Genomic DNA, 20,416 nt, shown 5'->3' on the forward strand with positions numbered 1-20,416 from the left:
GTCGATCCCTGTAACATGGGTGACTTTAACTAATAAACTGTACCAATTGGCCCGACCAAAATTCTAGAAATAAATCCATGGATGGATATATGAGTCTAAATTCAGGGAAAATTTACGAAACCAGTTTCCGAGTTTTGAAACTCGAGATATGATTTTTAAGGCGACAGTGACGCAGTTTTTCCAGCCTGACTGGAAATGTCCAATGGATGGGCAAAACAAGTGAACTTGGCTTGCTAACCCCTCGTGTCCGACACCGGCGATGGTCTCGGGTTCGGGGTGTTACACACTAAGTCTTCGAAAACTCACCCCCCTCTTTTATTTTATTTTCAGGTGATGCTCAGTAGAAGGTTCGATGTTTGGAGGGACTTTGGGTGGCCTGCTAGCAAGATAATTCTGACTTGTTTTTTAAGCATTTAAGTTTTTTTATTCTTTTTAAGTATGTTTCAGACCAGATTGTAATAAGGTTTTCATTGTGATATTATTAGTTAAATTATTATTATTATTTTCATTGTAATTACGAGAAGTTGAACATGGATTTCTTAAATTATAGTATGTTTTCTACGTTTCCGGAACTAAGTTTTTTTTTAAAAAAATCAAATGTTTTAAACAAGGCTTTCGTAACTGAAAGGGTTTTTTTTTAGTTAATTAGGGTTTCTTTTATTTTAAGAAGGGTTTTCAATGAAAATACGGTTTTCGCTAAAACACTTCAATGTGACATGCCATATTCGGCCATAGCGTCTGGGCCGGGTTTGGGACGTTACATTTAGTGGTATCAGAGTCCAGGTTACAAAACTCGAGCTGTGAATTGGGCCTTATTACTTGTTTTTTTTTGTGTCTTAAAAAATTATATTTTGAATCACAATGTTTTTGAAAAAGGGAAGTCTTGCTAAGCGGTACACCTAGTCTCCGACGTCGAAGCAAGTAAGTATTCTTGTTGTTAAGCCTGTTTAAATTGTTATACAGTAGATAGTTAGAGGGCTACTTTAGATGATTATGTTAGAATGGAACTAAAGCCCGTAGGATCCTGAAATTGTAGAGGATTTTTGAAAATAATCTTCTCTTAAATTACTTCCATAAAACATTGGGTTAATTATTAAACTAACTAAAACTTCATAAAATTTTTAATCCAGATAATGCACGAATTGACGATGAGCGCTAAAAGAGGGGCAAGGGGCCATGACCGAGGCCGCGAAAGTGTTAGGGCTGAATCGTCGGCATCGGGCCATATGCCCGATATTAGAGTGGATGAGGCTCCGGCCTCACCTGTGGCTGGGAATGGACAGTATGATCGAGTCGCAGGAGAAGATGCATTGTCGCAGGCAATGCTGAGAATTTTGGAAACAGTCGTTGGGCCCAATAATGGCAGCGAAAATCGGGGGTCCATTCTAGAGTGACTTCGATCGAACGGGGCTGAGATCTTTAAAGGTGTGGCTAGTGTGGCTCCTAATGTGGCTGAATATTGGTTGGAGGCTACTGAAAGAATAATCGAGGATTTGGACTGCTCACCGGAACAAAAGCTGAAAGGAGCTGTGTCACTATTAAGGGAAGAAGCCTACCAGTGGTTGTTGACAGTGAAAGAGGACACCCAACCGTAGCGGGTCACTTGGGAGTTCTTCAAAGCTACTTTCCAATGGAAGTATGTGGGTGCAAGCTATGTGGTTGCTAGAAGGAAGAAGTTTCTGAACCTGACCCAAGGAAACAAATCGGTGGTGGAGTATGAGGCGGAGTTTCTACGCCTTAGTATGTATGCAAGAGTAATGGTGGCAACAGAGTATGAGCTTTGCGTTAGGTTTAAGGATGGACTTAGAGATAGCCTCAGGGTACTGATAGCTCCACAAAGGGAGCGAGTTTTCTCAGTGTTGGTGGAGAAGGAAAAGATAGCTGAGGAGGTAAAGCGTACTGAGAGCTTAAATCGAGAAAAAGAAAGGGGTAAGAGTAAAAGGGAGGTTGAGACTCCTAGTGTTGGACAGATGCCTAGCGCTAGGGCCAGAGATAATAGGCCAGTTAGAGCAGGGCCCCCCTCTATTAATCCAGGGGTGCCACATTGTGCTGATTGTGGGAATGGTCATGTAGGCGAGTGTTGGAAGAGGACGAGAGCTTGTCTAGCTTGTGGATCTGTGGAGCATAAGATCAGGAATTGCCCTAAAATGTTAGATCAGGTGCCAGTCGTGGATCGAAGTGGTGTACAGCCACTGAGAGGTGGTCAGCTACCGCCGAGAGGCCGTAATCAGGCCAAGGGTGGAAACAGTTTGGGTCATGGAGCACCAAGCAGAGGTGTTGATCATGCCGAGGCGAGGCAGCCAGCTTTGGTCTAAGCAGCACGTCGTCAAGAGGATGGAGACGCTCTAGAGGCGAATAATGGTACGTACTTACCCATAGTGTGCCATTTACCTAAGTTGAAATTAGAGTGCGCAGCGGAAGTGTGGTGTGGTAGTCTGTGTTAGTAGTTGGAAATTTCGAGGACAAAATTTCTTTTAGGGGGTCGAGTTGTAATGCCTCAAAAATCCTGAAATATCGAACTTTCTTTGTTTTCGGTTTTGATAAAAATTGTGTTTTATGTTCCTAGCCATGTGATAATTATAGTAGGTCTTAATTAAGGTTTGAGTTCGAACCTAGGAATAAATAAAATTATAGTTTAATTATTAAAAGAATCAGGGTTGGCAAGTAGGTGGGCTTTTAAATAAAAATAGGGGAAAATATCATCAAAAAGCCTTGTGGAAGAGTGGCTAAGTGACGCCACTTAAAGTGTAGGGAGGTGGCGTTAGTAGCTAGCAAGGAGGTCCAAGGTTCAAATCCTAGTTTTGTGTTTTAGAAGTTTAATTTTGGTCTTCTAGAAGGATGGAAGTGGCGTGAAGATAGACTCTAAGGGGAGTGTTTAGAAGAGAAAATTAAGGAAAGGATCAAGGGGTTATCAGGGAGAAAAACGAGGAGATGAGAAGGAAGAAGTGATGGATCCAAATTGGGAATTGGGCATGGAAAATTCAGCTATAAGGGCTATAAATAGGGGCCGAATAGGGTTGCCAGGCTACTGCCGAAATTCTTCTTCACCTTGTTGCTAGAAACCCCTTTCTCCAAAAGCCGAAAACCATTTTCTTTTCAAGATCCAAAAAGCCGATAACCCTTTTTTTTTCTTTCTTTTCTTCTTACCGATTTCTATTATTCTTTACACAATTTTCTTTGTTTCACTTAGAGCTGATTTCTTTTTCTACTCTTCTTCTTTAATCTGTACCAAATAAGCCTTATTCACCATACTAAGTTTGAAAAGCCGAAAAGCCAAATCTCCCAATAGCTGAATACTCTTTGACCGAATCTAGTGGAATTTGTATCGGATCTCGAATCTTAGCTTTCTGCTGAATTGCTCTTTAGGTGTTTATCTAGGAGTTGATCGTGGTTAGTGATTTAAGAAAGGGCTGATCGCGCAAGGTAAGGTTAATGTGAGGTTTCAATTTTAGTAAGGATATGTTTTAAGCATGCGATTAATGGAAGGGTGATATCGTTTGTAGGTTTGGACTAAGGGAATCGCAGCATGCTTGTTTACCATGTGTGTACATACACTGCACACACATTATGCATCGGCAAAAGCTAAAATGCCGAAAAGCCGAAAGTTTGGCTGTAACACCCCGTACCCGAGACCGTTGCCGGAGTCGGACACGAGGGGTTAACAGACTTGATTCACTTATTTTCACAGTCCATTTTAAAAATTTCCAGATAAGCTGACTAACTGCGTCACTGTCACCTTAAAAATCATATCTTGAGTTCCAAAACTTGAAAATCAGTTTCGTAAATTTTCTCTGAAACTAGACTCATATATCCATCTACAATTTTTTTCTAGAATTTTTGGTCAGGCCAATTAGTACAGTTTATTAATTAAAGTCTCCTCTGTTACAGGGTTTGACTGCTCTGACCTTCATGCATTACGACTTATATATCTCCCTGTACAGGGCTTCAATACTTATGCCGTTTGTTTCTAATGAAACTAGACTAAAAAATGAATCTATACATATATGGAATGACTTCTAATTATCTCTGGTTAATTTATAATGAATTTCCAAAGTCAGATCAGGGGATCCAGAAATCGCTCTGGCCCTGTTCCACAGAAACTTACATATCCCTTAAAATACAACTCATATGATCGTTTTGTTTCTTCCGTATGAAAGTAAATTCATCAAGGTTCGATTAAATAATTTATTCACTATTTAATTCCATTTCCATTATTTTTAGTGATTTTTCAAACTTACACCACTGCTGCTGTCAGCATCTGCCTTTAAGGTAGACTTTACCTATTTCATAGTTTCCATGATTCAACTAGCCCTTTAGCATATATAGCAAAAATTTTGATCATGATTAACCATTCCAATGGCCAATCATTGCCAAGCATATCCACACCTCTCAATAACCATATACATACAAAATGATTATAACACTATGCTTAAAATATATAAGCCATTTTCGCGCTATCCAAATATATACAACACCAAAGTACTTGACTAATAACACAAGGCGTCCTACACATGCCATTTTCAGAGTTCAACCAAAAGTGTACCAAAAGGGGCTTTGATAGTGTGGACGACTTCGACTTCGACAATCCCGAGTCCGATAGCTGACGAACCAAAATCTATAAAATAGAGATTCAAAGAAACGGAGTAAGCATTAAATGCTTAGTAAGTTTTGAGCCATGAAATTAGACACAACTAAAGTGTAGCATTCATATGGCTAAACGGATAATTTCATATGCACAAATTCTCAATATCATACTTACTTCACATTACCAACCCTTATATTCATACACAAAAGATCAACTTAGCCAAAGGCGGTAGCTCATTTATCGATCGAGCGAATACTATTTGTAAGGATCAACTAATTCAATGCATATCTGAAACATACCTCATCATTGGGATTTCACGAGCGTATTAATTGAAACTATTACAGCAAGGTCGCTCATTCCCAAGCCAAGTACCTTGAGTTTAACCAGATATAGCTACTCGTCGAATGCCTTCGGACATAGCCGGATATAGTAACTCACACTAATGCCTTCGAGTTAGCCCGATATAGTAACTCGCACAAATGCCTTCGGACTTAGCCGGATATAGTAACTCGCACAAATGCCTTCGGGACTTAGCCCGGATATAGTAACTCGCACAAATGCCTTGGGACTTAGCCCAAACTAGTCACTAGCACAAATGCCTTGGGACTTAGCCGGTTATCATCCAAATATTCATGCACATATCAATAAATCATGACACATCTATATTTCATTTTCATAATTAGAGTTCAAACACAAGTCACATATTAAGCAATCCCATTTTCGGCTCACTAGCCACATACAAATAGCATGGTTTAGTTTGCTTTATGACACGATCTCTATGCACATACGGCTACCCGTCATACGTATAGACTAATTAACTCAACATATAATTCAAGTAGAATCATCGTATCACTGTATATTTGTTATGCTCATACGTCATGACTTAATCAAATCGTAAACTAAGTCTCGTTACTCGAAAACTTACCTCGGATGTTGTCGAACGATTTTGATGGCTATTTGACCACTTTTTCCTTCCCTTTATCGGATTTAGTTCCCCTTTGCTCTTGAGCTTAATTTAACAAATAAATTGATTTAATCATTTGAGCATCGAAAAGAGGAACTCAAGGTACTTAGCCCATATATATATATACATTAGACATTAAAGTCACATACATATGAAATCATGAATCAACTCAACATATTAACCCACACTCCCTTTTAGCCAATTGTCTAAGCCAAGATAAAAGCATCAATATGCTTGCCTCTAACCGATTACATGTAACACCAATCTTCTTCCTATGGCCGAATATGCATGTCTATGTTGAGGCCGATTATATGCTTAATACTTCCTACAAGTATGGTTACTTGTATTGATTATATATCATCTTATTTCAAGTTCAAAACTCGGCTAATACGCATATATACACTAGTAATCAAATACTAACATTTTGCACTTCACCTTACTACCATTTCACATCTACTTTCTACCATGGCCGAATGCATTAAGACACCATACCATTCAATTTTGGTCATGGGTTACACAAAGAACTTAATGTCTAACTCAAAAATGCCAAAAAGAAAATCCAAGAGTCATCATTCGCCATCACATGTATCATTACAAAGCTTCACACTTAGCATGCAAATGACATCAACACAAATCCACCTTAGCCGAAACTTAACTCATCTTCATACCTCGTCACCACAACATCAAACATCAACCAATAAGACAACACCCATGGCCGAATATCATCTCCATCACATAGCAAAGATCTAAACCATGGGATAGGTAGAACTCAAACTAACAACTAAAAACATGCATGAATCTCATGGACAACATTAAACATACCTTAGTCTAGCAAACCACCATAGCCGATTTTCTCCAAGCTCTTTCCCTTCCTTTCTTTCCTCTATTCGGTCAAAGATGTTCAAGAATGAACACTTTTTTTTTTGTTTTCTTTCTTCAATTCACGGAAATGGGGGGGGGGGAAACATGGATGAGACAAATTTTTTTTTTCATCACTCCTCCCTTTGCATTATTATTTTATTACCCATACTTCTTATTTTATTTTTCCTAACATAAATCACTAACATAACATGTTTATGACATGTTTTGCCCATAACATTTTGTCATCCTTCCTTATCATGGCCGGCCACTACTAAATTAAGGGGGAAATTGACATGCAAGTCCACCATTTTATTACATGCACTAATAGACCCTTATAGATTAACCTATCACATTTCAAAAGTGTCACACATAAGTCCTATTAGCTGAATTCACATGCAATCGACTAAATCGAAGCTTAAAACTTTCACACATTCATATTCACATATTTTAGACAATAAATATCATATTCAAATAATTTAGTGACTCGGTTTAGCGGTCCCGAAACCGCTTTCCGACTAGGGTCACTTTAGGGCTGTCATATTGGCTACGGTAGTCTTGCGAGTACGCGAACACTCGTAAGGGGGAGATCGATAGGTTGCCAGAGGCGCACGGGTGATTCCAGGGACTTGGGTTGCGATTTGTCCATATGGGCTAGAATGGGCTAAATGGGCCTGATGGGTTGTTGGGCCGATAATAGGCAAAAACTGAATGCTGATGCTATGTGATAGGAACTTGTAAGTGAGCATGATTATGAATGTGACCGGGCCTAACGGGCCATATAAATGTGATTTGGGCCTAATGGGCCATATACAGGTGATTTGGGCCTAATGGGCCATATGAATATGATTGGGCTTAGTGGGCCAGATACAGGTATGTGAAATTGTTTGGGCTTTGTAAGGGGTTTTGGGCCTATTATATGATATCCACATAAAACTTAATTAATATATTGTGACCGTGGACAAGTCAAAGGGTTAAGGTGTGGCAACGGGTATATGCATGTCTAGGAATGGATTTAGGGAGAGCTTAGTACTTAAGCGGTCTTAATGACTCACCTCCTCTTCTTTGGAATCCTACCTGGTGCATAGTGTTCGTTCATCTTAGCTTATGGGACTCGTTAACGGGCCAAGGTAAGTGAAAACCGTAATTATGGGAAAATTACCAAAATGCCCCTAAGGGAAAAAATGACCAAAATACCCCTAGGTGTAGAATGTAAGTTTTATGGATGTGACATGCATACATATGATATTCTGCTTAGGTTGTATATGGGTGGGAATTATGGAACGGAGGAACTATATGACGATCGCATGGTTGCTTGACAATCGTGGATTCACCGACGGCTTTTAAAGCCCAATATGTAAATGAAGGTAGTTCCGCAACCGGGCTACCATGGCGTGTGGTCTGGGTGGGTCGATATTCATATCCCCACATGGTGTGATGGGGGACGGAGCTGGTGTGTAGCGGATGGATAATTTGGATGGGATTGCATTGCATGATTGATGAATGATGATTTTTTTGAATGCTTATTTTTGCCGAGGGTTGTACACACTGAGTTTGCAAAAACTCACCCTCTCTTTTATTTTATTTTCAGGTGATAGTTAGTAGAAGGTTTGATGTTTGGAGGGACTCTGGGTGGCCGGCTAACAAGATAATTCGGACTTGTTTTTTAAGCATTTAAGTTTTTTTATTTCTTTTTAAGTATGTTTCAGACTAGATTGTAATATGGTTTTCATTGTGTTATTATTATTTAAATTATTATTATTATATTCATTGTAATTACGAGAAGTTGAACATGGATTTCTTAAATTATAGTAAGTTTTCTACGTTTTCGTAACTAAGTTTTTTTTTTTTTAAAATCAGATGTTTTAAACAAGGCTTTCATAACTGAAAGGTTTTTTTTAGTTAGTTAGGGTTTCTTTTATTTTAAGAAGGGTTTTCAATGAAAACACGTTTTTTGCCAAAACACTTCAATGTGACATGCCAGATTTAGCCATAGCGTCTGGGCTGGGTTTGGGGTGTTACAAGTTTTCTGTTAGATTGTACTTAAAGTTAGATTTTGTATTCATTCAGTGTATGTTCTGGAAATCAGATTTTTTTTAAGTTAGCAAGAGTGCTGTGATGGATTCTAAAGGGAAGCAAGGTCGCGAGGAGTTTCCTGTCTCCTTAGAACATGAGATGGTTCAGGAAACTGTAGTCAAGGTAAGTCCTCCAACTTCGGGTAACAATAACCCGGAGCTTGGTACGGAGGCACTGACCCGATTGGTAAGGGAAGTGCTGGAAGAAGTGTTTGAGGAAAGAGTAAAGGTGTATGGTGAAACACTTCAGGTTAGACACTTGGAGTGCAGTAGGAAGAGGGATCACAGTCCTCTAAAGCAGGAGCCTCATTCTATGAAACGTGTTCAGACGCGTCCGAACATTTCAACTTGTAAGCGTTACAAAAGGCGCCATCCGGGCGAATGCTGGAGGTAGTCAGAAGCGTGTCTCAGATGTAGGTCTAAGGACCATTGAGTTCGGGATTGCACAGTTCCTTTTAAGTCAGGTGTGTTTTTTTTTGGATGTGATGTTTGAATATAGAAATTGTATGCATGTGTGGTAAATATCTGTTTGCTTTTGTGGTTAGATGTTTGGTTGGGTGTGAGAGGTTTTGAGATTAAGTTAAAAGTGTATTAATGTAGTTTGGAACTAGAGTGCGCAGCGGGAGCATAGTGGTGTAGATTGAGCTAAGTGCTTGTTCAGATAGTTGGAAATTTCGAGGACAAAATTTTTTTAAGGGAGTAGAATTGTAACGCCCCGAATTTGGGCTTAGAAGTATTGGGCCTTGAGTATGGGTCTATAAGGAGGTTGTATATAAGTATTTAATTATGCAAGGAAATGACACAATTAAATGTCTGCTTTGGTGGTTAATGGCTCTGTGAAGTGTCTGAGAAATCTTGGGTTCAAACCTAGGCTTTAGCAAAAATTTTGGTTTTAAATGAATAAAACCATGGATGCTTGGATGATGGCCTTTTAAATTATTGTGGTAAATAAATGACACAAGGAAGCATGTGGTCTAGTGGTTGTGGCGTCAATAGGGTTCCAAGGGAGCCTAGGTTCAAGTCTTGGCTCTTGCAATTTATTTTGGTTTTTCTTTTAATGGAACCTGGACTTTGGCCTATAGGCCTTATAATTAATTGAGGCTTAAATGGTGACACAAAGAGCCTTGTGGTGTAGTGGCAAGGTGGAGTGTTGTGTAACTGGGAGGTCTAACGTTCAAGTCCTGGGATGCACAATGGGGTATTGATTTTACTGTTTGAGCTGTGTAGGAGGTGGAGTTGGACTGGAACTCTATGGTTGAAGTGGTCATATAAATATAAGGAATTTTCCCAACCTAATGGTTGAAAGTAATCCCACATCGAGAAGCTAACATGAGAATTGGCGAAAAGCTGGCTTGAAATAGAGTGAACCAGATAAGTTGGTGAGGGTAGAGTGATTAAGACTCAATGCAGGATGTGCCAAGGTTGGTGATCTTGGACTTCGGCGCGTTCTCATAAACAGGTGTGTATTCATGCCCTTCTTTTCTAGAAATCAGCAAAAGCCGAAAAGTCGAAACCTTGGCATTTGAGGCCTCACGTGCGTGCGATCGCTCGTGGGGTAAACCGAGCCCACAAACCATGGGTGATAGACTGTAGAGGCTGTCACGAGCATTCTCTTGTATTTTGGCCTCGATAGGCCAAATATGCCCAATAGGCCCCGTGGGATCGCTTGTGTAAATTCGATTGTAGGTGAGAAGTTGTTGGGCTCGACATGTCGTGTACATGGCATAGGTCGTTTTGGGCCGTGTGGGCCTAATTGGGCTCGTGGGCCCCACATAAATTAAATCCACGGTAAGTGATAAATATTGTACTAGGCTATGTAGGTCACATAGCCATATCTAAATTTGGGCTAAATGGGCCCACTTGGGCAGAGTAATAGGCCTTAGGCCCATTTACATTGTTATGTCTGTTTAGGTTACTTAAGTCATTCGAGGCAATAGTGGACCTTTTGTTGGGTTGTTAAGACCTCAATTTGTAAAATTACTAAGCTACCATTGTAGTGTAAAATTACCAAAATACCCCTGTAGGGTAAAATGACTGTTTACCCTCGAAGGTAAATGACTGATTTGTCTATGATTTGTATAACTAATTTTGTGCATGACACTCTGCATACATGAGATACTGCTTGGGATTGGGATATTGTTATGGAGGAAGAAAACGTATTGGTGGTTGTGCCACATATTTTGATATTAGCAGCTTTGCTGTGATTCTAGTTAGTGCCGCAATTGGTGCTAACACTGTAAGTGCAGGGATGGTACGGGTGATTTATTCCCCACAGGTAGTGTAGGGTTGGACGGAGGCAAGTGCAGGGTTGGATGGGTTATCATGCATTATTCATATGGGTTTGATTCTGATATGGGCTAGGACCAACTGATTTTGATTCTAAGATGGGCTATGCCCAATTGATACTGTGATGGGTTGAGACCCAAATGTTAATGAGTCGAGCTTTGGCCTACATATATTCTGAGTTGGACTATTTTGTTACTGAATTAGGCTCAAGCCCAGATTGGTTCTAAATTATATTTTTGGCTGATTGCTTGGACGTCAGGGGATTACACACTGAGTTTTCGTGAACTCACCCTATTTTTAACTGTGCAGGTAATCCCCAGCATTCAGAGGATCGATGCTGCGAGGGACTCGAAGATGGTCACATAGCTGCTTTTGTTTTCTACTACATTTATTTGCTTCTCAGTACTTTAATTTTGAGTGGGTTTGTAATAAGGCCTCTCTAGTTTTTATTTTAAACTTTGGGACTTTATTTACTATGTTTTGTATCTGTTAGAAGTAGATCGTGGTTTTCCAAAAGAATAATTGTTTCCAAAACACTACATTTTCGCAACTTAACTTTTAAACATCACATTTTCGTAAATCAATTACTTTTAAAATTAGCTTCCACAACTTAAAAAGAATTTCGGGAATAATATTAATAAGTTTTCAATGTACTACGTTTTAAATAAGAAGGGTTTTTAATGAAAACATGGTTTTCGTAAAACACTTCAATGTGGCACGCCAGATTCGGCCATAACGTCTAGGCCGGGTTTGGCGTGTTACAAGTTATTTAAGCAATCTCTGTGCATAAATTTATTCGAAAAGCCTGTGAGGCATTTTTGGCATATATACTAGATACTCGAGAATTGGGATAAAAAATTGATCAGGTACCTATTGTTAGTAAGTTTACGGATGTATTTCCTGAAGAATTATAGGGATAACCATCTGAATGTGAAGTTGAGTTTGGGATTGACTTAGTGCCTGAAACTGCTCCGATATCTATCGCACCGTATCAAATGACACCAGCTAAATTAAAAGAACATACAGTACAGTTGCAAGAGTTTTTTGAAAAAGGTTTTATTTGACCGAGTGTATTTCATTGGAGTGCACCGTTGTTGTTTTTGAAGAAGAAGGATAGGTCGATGAGATTGTGTATTGATTACAATAAATTTAATGAAGTCACTATAAAGAACAAATATCCTTTTCCTCGTATTGATGATATGTTCAATTAGTTGAAAGGCGCTACCGTATTTTTGAAAATAGGCCGTTATTATCAATTGCAAGTTAAAGACATCGACATGTTAAAAACTGCTTTCTGAAATCATTATGGCCACTATGAATTTTTTGCAATGCTGTTCAAATTAACAGATGCCCCCGATGTGTTTTTGGATTTAATGAATTAGGTTTTTCATCTTCACCTGGATAGATTTGTAGTGGTGTTTATTGATGATATACTAATTATTCTAAAACAGAATCCAAGCATGCTTAGTATTTGAAAATTGCACTACAGACTTTGCACAAGAAACAATTGTACGCAAAATTCAGTAAATGCGAATTTTGGCTCAGAGAGGTTCAATTTCTTGGTCTTTGCGGATGGTATCCGAATTGATCTGTGCAAGATTTCTGCTATTGTAAATTTGAAAACCATAAAGAAGGCCTCTAAGTTGTATAGTTTTCTGGGCTTAGCTGGTTATTATCATCGGTTTATTAAAAATTTTCGATAACTGCTTTACATATGAAAGTTTTGTTGTAGAAAAATATTGATTTTGTCTGGTCAGATAAGTGTCATCTGAGTTTTGATTAGCTAAAAACTTTATTGACAGAAACTCATGTATTTACTTAGCCTGAATCTAGGAAAGAATATGTTGTTTACAGTGATGCACCGCTCAGTGGGTTAGGTTGTGTATTGATGCAAGATGGAAAGGTTATATCTTATGCTTCTTGACAGGTAAAACCATAGGAGAGAAATTGCTCGACTCACGATCTAGAACTGGTTACGATTGTTTTTGCTCTGAAAATTTAGCTACATTACCTGTATGACGAGAGATGTCTTGTTTATACCAATCACAAAAGCCTAAAATACTTGATGACTCAAAAATAATTACATCTAAGACAATGACGATGGCTTGAGCTACTGAAAGATTATGATCTAGTAATTGATTATCACTCGGGGAAAGCTAACAATGTAGCTGATGCATTAAGTACAAAATCTTAGTTTACATTAAAAGTGATGAATACTGAGTTAACTTTAAATCATGTTGGCTCTATTTTGACCAATTTGAAAGCTAAATTGTTGTTCCTTCAGAAAATTCAGGAGTTACAAAATGATGACATGAAATTGCTAACTAAACGAGAGCAAATTTAGAAAGATTAGTCCACAGAATTTAGTGTTGCTATTGATGGTACCATATACTTTTGCAATCAATTATGTGTTCTAAATAATTCAGAATTAAAATGAGACATATTATCTAAGGCTTACAATAGTACGTACTCAATTCATCCAGGTAGTACCAATATTTTTTGTGACATGAAACAAATGTACTAGTGGCCAAGAATGAAACGAGAGATTTTTGAATTTGTTGCTAAATGTCTAGTATGTCAATAGGTGAAAGTTGAACATCGGGTGGATTATTAAAGCCTCTTATGATCTTGAATGAAAATGGGAGCGAGTCATGATGAATTTCGTATCTGGCTTTTGAATGACGGAAATGTGCAAGTGTACACAATCGCAACAAGTAATAAAGTGACAAGTAAATGTCGAGTTATCGTACCCACAGGGATTCTGAAAAGAATTATTTATGAATGTAATTTAAAACACTTTGGTGAAGAAAAATATTTTGATTTGAGGAGGTGATTAAAAAATATGATTTTTAACTAAGTAAAATAAATAAATAAAAAATAAAAGTTCCAATGCATGCTTTCAAAAGAGGATTTTAATCAAGATGACATAATTGTCTTAGATTAATTACATTTTTCAACTTAGAATTATTAAACTCATGTTCATGTTGTTACGAATAAATTCACAAAAACTTGGTAATTTACTAAATTATGAGCATACTTACCTACCAAAATCCATTTATCTGTTGACTATATCTTTACGCCAATTCAACCAATTAAAAAAATTTTAATAAGCAAATGTGTTAATGCACATACATACTTATGAAATTAAAATAATCTCTTGTACATATCTCTATGCCAATTCAAACAATTAATTCAATCTCATAAGCACATAAAAGATTACTTGAGATAACAATGTATATCTACCTTGAAACAGTTTAGTCACAATAATCTTGCAAGTTATGCAAGGAAAATGTATCGTTAGATACCATTACTAATTTAACCCTCAGCAACCTTAGATGATTAAACATGCACTAATCAAGTATCATGTCAATTAATTACAATTTCAATCCATTTAAATAATTAGTTACCTTACAACTGCAATGCAAGATTAACTTAGTCATGGTTTTACTTAATCAAACATCTTACCGAGGCCTATAACAGCACAAACACAATTTTAATAACTCAAGTAGATGAAATGAAATCAAACTAACATGAATTAAATACAAGCCATATTAATTAAATTAAACAATTCAACATCATAAATATTCATAGACATGTTATCACAACAACAACAAAATTAAAAGGATAGGGAACAAGAATGAAATTCAGTATTTTCTTCGTGGTTTGACTAGTTTGCTCCACTCCTCTTTCTCCCCTTGTTCTTGTCGAACCAAGGCTTCTACAAGCACTTGAATACTGCTCCAAATGGTGGTTGATTGACTCTTTTTTAAGAGGTGAAATCAGCAAGGGAATAGGGGAAGAAAATGAAGAACAATAGAAGGGAATGAAGAGAGAATAATGAGAGAAAAATGAAGAGATGTGTTTGAAGTGAGCAGCCAAGGAGGGTATTTATAGGTTGAGAAAGATGCTAAAAATAGCCAAAATCAGCAGTCAAAGACTCCCCCCATGACCAGCCACACATGTGGCATGTTTGAAGATTTCAAACATGCTATCTTAAGGTAGGGGCAAATCTAGAAAGACATAAATAGTGGAGCGGTTTGAATGCAATTTGAAGGAGTCTTCAAGGGGCATTCCAAGAAAGCTGATTGGGTCAACATGTGGGATGGTTTTGAGCTGCCTAGTGCTCAGTTGGATCAGTTTTCTCGGTTCAGCTCAACTAGGCCCCTTTTTCATAATTAAGTAACAATAATTTATTTAACCCAAATTAAATTAGATTAAAATTAAAATTAATTATATTATGAATTAATACACATAATTTGGACCATCTTAGGCTGAAAAAATTCGCCTTGATGCTTCAAAATTACTTCTCAGTTTTGTGCTTCTAGTAGTGTTTACCGAGCCATTTTTCGCCATTTTTTGCAAATTTGTCAAAAATAATCAAAATTAATCAAAATTTGATATAAAATTAATTAAAATTCAAAATGTTCATTATCAATCTTCTGAGCTTCGATAATCTATTGAATGAAAAACGTTCTTGCTTTTAATTTAGCTGAAACCGAACTATCATTGGACATAACCAAATGAGCATTCATCGCACGCGGAAATAACAGTGATTTTCGACTCAAAGCATCAGCAGCAACATTTGCTTTCCCCACTGATAATCAATCACAAGCTCATAGTCTTTTAGCAATTCTAACCACCTTTTTTGTTACAAATTCAGATCTTTCTGAGTCGTCAGATATTTCAAAATCTTATGATCAGAATATACGTGACATTTCTCACCAAACAGATAGTGGCGCCAAATTTTCAAAGCAAACACAATCGCAGCTAATTCCAGGTCGTGCATCGGATAGTTCTTTTCGTGTAGTTTTAACTGTCTCGAAGCATAAGCAATGACTTTGCCTTCCTACATCAAAACACGTCCCAGACCATTCAACGAAGCATCACTATAAATCACAAAATCTTTACCCGATTCGGGTTGTACTAATACTGGAGCTTCAGTCAACAGGGCTTGCAATTGATCAAAGCTTTTTTGACACTTTTTGAACCATTCAAATTTCACATCTTTCTGAAGTGATTTCATCAATGGAGTTGCAATCATAGAAAAGCCTTTTACAAACCTTCGATAATAACTAGCAAGTCCCAGAAAATTGCAGACTTCAGAAACATTTCTCAGAGGCTTCCAATCCAAAATAGCTAAAATCTTGCTCGGATCAACTCGGATACCTGATGCTGACACAATATGTCCCAGAAATCCAACTTCGCGTAACCAGAACTCACATTTACTAAACTTCGCATACAACTGCTTATCGCACAAGGTCTATAACACTATTCTCAAATGTTTGGCATGCTCATTTTCATCACGCAAATAAATCAAAATGTCATCAATGAATACAATGAAAAATCAATCTAAATACGGTCTGAAAATTCTGTTCATCAAGTCCATAAAAATAGCAGGTGCATTCGTTAATCCGAAAGGCATAACTAAAAACTCATAGTGTCTGTGCCTCGTTCGAAAAGCAGTTTTTGGAATGCCTGAATCTTTTACTCTCAACTGATAATAACCTGATCTGAGATCTATCATAGAAAATACGGTTGCTTTTTTCAACTGATCAAGCAAATCATCAATTCTGGGCAGAGGATATTTGTTCTTGATAGTCACTTTGTTCAATTGATGATAATCAATGTACATCCTCATCATACCGTCTTTCTTTTTCACAAACAAAACTGGAGCACTCCAAGGTGAGAAACTCGGTCTAGCAAACCCTCTATCGGGCAACTCTTGCAACTAAGATTTTAATTCTTTTAACTCGGTCAGAGCCATTCTATATGGAGCTATCAAAATCAGAGTAGTTCTCGGTACTAACTCAATGCCAAATTCAACTTCTCATATCTGAGGTAATCCCGGAAGTTCTTCAGGAAACACATCAAGGAATTCACAGACAACAGGCACTGATTCAACTTTCTTTTCTGACACTTTCGAATAAATTACATAAGAAAAGTAAGATTTACCACATTTTCTCACAATACTTAGAGCTTTCATCGAAGATATCACAGTAGGTAATCCATTCAAATCACTAGATTCAATTCGAACTATTTCATCATTCTTACATATCAAATCAATAGTTTTCCAATTACAATTCACAACAGCATCATGCAAAGTTAACCAATCCATACCTAGAATTATATCAAACTCATTAAAAGGTAATAACATCAGATCGGCCGGAAAACAAACGTCTCGAAACATTAACAGACAATTCTTGCAGACTATATCAACCAAAACACATTTGCCTAGGGGGTTCGATACTTTAATTACGAATTCAATAGACTCTACATGCAGAGTTTTACTATTCACTAAATTCATGCATATATAAGAATGCGTTGATCCAGGATCTATCAAAGCAATCATAGAAGTATCATAAAGTGTGAAAGTACTCGTAATTACATATGGAGATGAAGCTTCCTCACGAGCTCGAATGGCATAGGCTCTGGTAGGTGCACGAGCCTCGGATCTAACAGTAGTGTCTTTTGCTCCCCTTTGACTGCCACTCACATTTCTCATATTTCTAGGAGGTTTACTACGAGATACATTACCACTTGGCCTCAGATTTTGCCCAATCTCTTACTTGATAGATTCGAGGCAATCACGGATAAAATGATCTAATGATCCACATTTGAAAAAAGCCCGATCTTACAGTCTACAATTGTCAGGATGTCTTTTACCACAGTGTTTACACTCAGGGCGATCAAATCAAACATTTCCAACACTAGCAACAGATGTAGCTGGAGCTCTGAAACTCGAATGCGATCTAGCACGATCTCTACTCGAATGTCCCACATTAGCCTTTGAACGGCTATAATCATTTCTAAACTTCTTTGATGCAGATTGAAATGACTTGCTCGATGATCTCTTTCGTACTTCTCTAGCTTATGAATCAACTTTTCATTTCTCTTTTTCGAGTTTTTCGGCTTTAAATGCTCGTTCAACAAGCACAACAAATTCTTTGATCTCAAGAATCCCAACTAAAAAACGAATATCTTTATTTAGACCTTCTTCAAATCTTTTGCACATTATTGCCTCAGTAGATACACCTTCTCGAGCATACTGACTCAGTCTTACAAATTCTCGCTTGTATTCTGTAACAGACATACGACCTTGCTTAAGTTCAGGAAACTCTTTACGTTTCTGGTTGATAAATCTCTGACTGATGTATTTCTTTCGAAATTCAGCTTGAAAGAAATCCCAAGTGACTCACTCTCTCGAAACCACCAATATCAAAGTCTGTCACCAGTGATACGTCGTATCTCTTAAAAGTGAAACGACACATTTTATGCATTCATCCAGATTCAAAGACAATTCATCGAATACTCATATTGTATCCTCTAACCAGAACTTGACTCTTTCAGCATCATCATTCGTAGTAGCACAAAATTCTTCAGCCTTATATTTTCTAATCTTATCGACCGGTGTCTTACTTAACGGAATCGGATTCGTTTGTGGCATAACAAGGACTTGCAGAGGATTAGTCAGGGTTAGAGGTTGTTGAACAGCCGGATTAGTTATAATGTATTGATTGAACCAATCATTCATCATTTGATAGAAGGCTTGTCTAGCCTCTCCATCATGGCTACTCATAGCAGGTCTAGAGTCGGATGGCTCAGTCCCTTGTGCGGGAATAGGCGAATTGCTCTCAGCATCATCAGCTATGGCTCGTTCGGGATCCATTTGCTATATAAAAACACATTTTCATTGTCAGGATTCATCACACTATCGCAGTTCATAAATGTGGCATGTATAGCTAGACTCACATAAGCTACGTTAGTCCTAGAATTGACTAAATCGTAGCTCTGATACCAACCAAATGTAACACCCCTAACCCGTACCCATCACCGGACTAGGGTTAAAGGCATTACCGGACATATCGAAACATTTAGCATTCATTTCACAAACATCATAGCATCAAAGGTCAAATATCAATACAAAGTCCCTTACATAGGTCATCGAGACTTTAGACATGCTTTAGAAAAGGATAGAGACCAAAACGAACACAAATAAAATTTTTCAAAACTTAAACAAATTTTCTAAGTTATAGAGGTCACACGCCTGTGTGCCTCACATGGCATTAGACATGCCTGTGTGTCTAGACCGTGTCAAATCAGAGCATACATACTAACTTAATCACACGGCTATAAGACATGCCCGTGTGCCTTAGTCGTGGTCAAACTGACTTGGGTCACACGGCTAACCACACGACCGTGTGCCTTGGCCGTGCTCAAGAGTAACTTTAAATCATAGGGTACCCCAAGGGACAGATTGCCGTGCAACATGACCATGTGTCGCACACGGCTGAGTTACACTGTAACACCCCTAACTCGTGACCGTCGCCGGTGTCGGACACGAGGGGTTAACGGCCAAATCCTCTCAAGGTACCAACCAATTTGACATTACCAGTCAGGCTGGAAAACTGCATCACCGTCGCCTTAAAAATCATATCTCGAGTTTCAAAACTCGGAAACTGGTTTCGTAAATTTTCCCTGAATTTAGACTCACATACCCATCCATGGATTTATTTCTAGAATTTTTGGTCGGGCCAATTGGTACAGTTTATTAGTTAAATTCACCCATGTTACAGGGATCGACTGCTCTGACCTTCGTGCGTTACAACTTGAATATCTCTCTGTACAGGGCTTTAATACTGGTACTGTTTGTTTCTAATGAAACTAGACTCAAAATGGAATCTGTACATATAAGGCATGGCGCCTAATTCTTTCTGAATCATTTATGGTAAATTTTCAAAGTCGCGACAGAGGACCCAGAAACCGTTCTGGCCCTGTCTCACGAGAACTTTAATATTTCTCAGTATACTGCTCATATGGTCGTTTCGTTTCGTCCATATAAAAATAGATTCATCAAGGTTCAATTTCATAATTTACTAACTATTTAATTCTACTTCTACTATTTTTAGTGATTTTTCAATCTCATCTCACTGCTGCTGTCCGCAACAGTTACTGCAGTAGACTATGCCAATTTCATGAATCTTTCCTTGGCCTTAATCATCCATCATACATGACACAAATTATGGCCACCATATCAAAATTAGAGTTTCTAAGACTCGTGGCTATAGGTTCTAGCATCCCACTTGATGACCACATAGGCCATTTTCACATGGCTTAAAGTTTACAACCCACAATTCGACAAAATATAATAGCCTATACATGCCAAATGTTCTTCAACAACGAAAACAATACCACAAGATTTCAACCGGTGTGATGACTTCAACGACGGTCCCGATCACGCAAACAATACGAGTCCGAGAGACCTAAAATGGGTGACAAGAAAAACACCGAGTGAGTTTACAACTCAGTAAGTCATAAGCATTCATCAATCCACTGATAAAGTTACTACAACATGTACAACAAACGAGGCTAGGTACTCATCCATATCGAATCTATACCATAATACCTCGGACCTTTCGGTCCAATCTCGTACCAAGTCATACATCCACATTTCATATTCTACACAACAAGATAATCGAAACATTTTTACACATTAACTCATTTTCCAGCACAACCATACAATTTCAATCATCACATAGATTTAAGGCTTACCAAATTCAAACCCAAGCATGAACGTATTCTCTATTCGTCATGAGCTCGAGGTACTTACCCGATCCACTGTCCATACTCAATTCAATGGAGACACACCCT

This window comes from Gossypium arboreum, chromosome 13 (genome assembly GCF_025698485.1).
Source record: "Gossypium arboreum isolate Shixiya-1 chromosome 13, ASM2569848v2, whole genome shotgun sequence".
Taxonomy (NCBI): Eukaryota; Viridiplantae; Streptophyta; class Magnoliopsida; order Malvales; family Malvaceae; genus Gossypium; species Gossypium arboreum.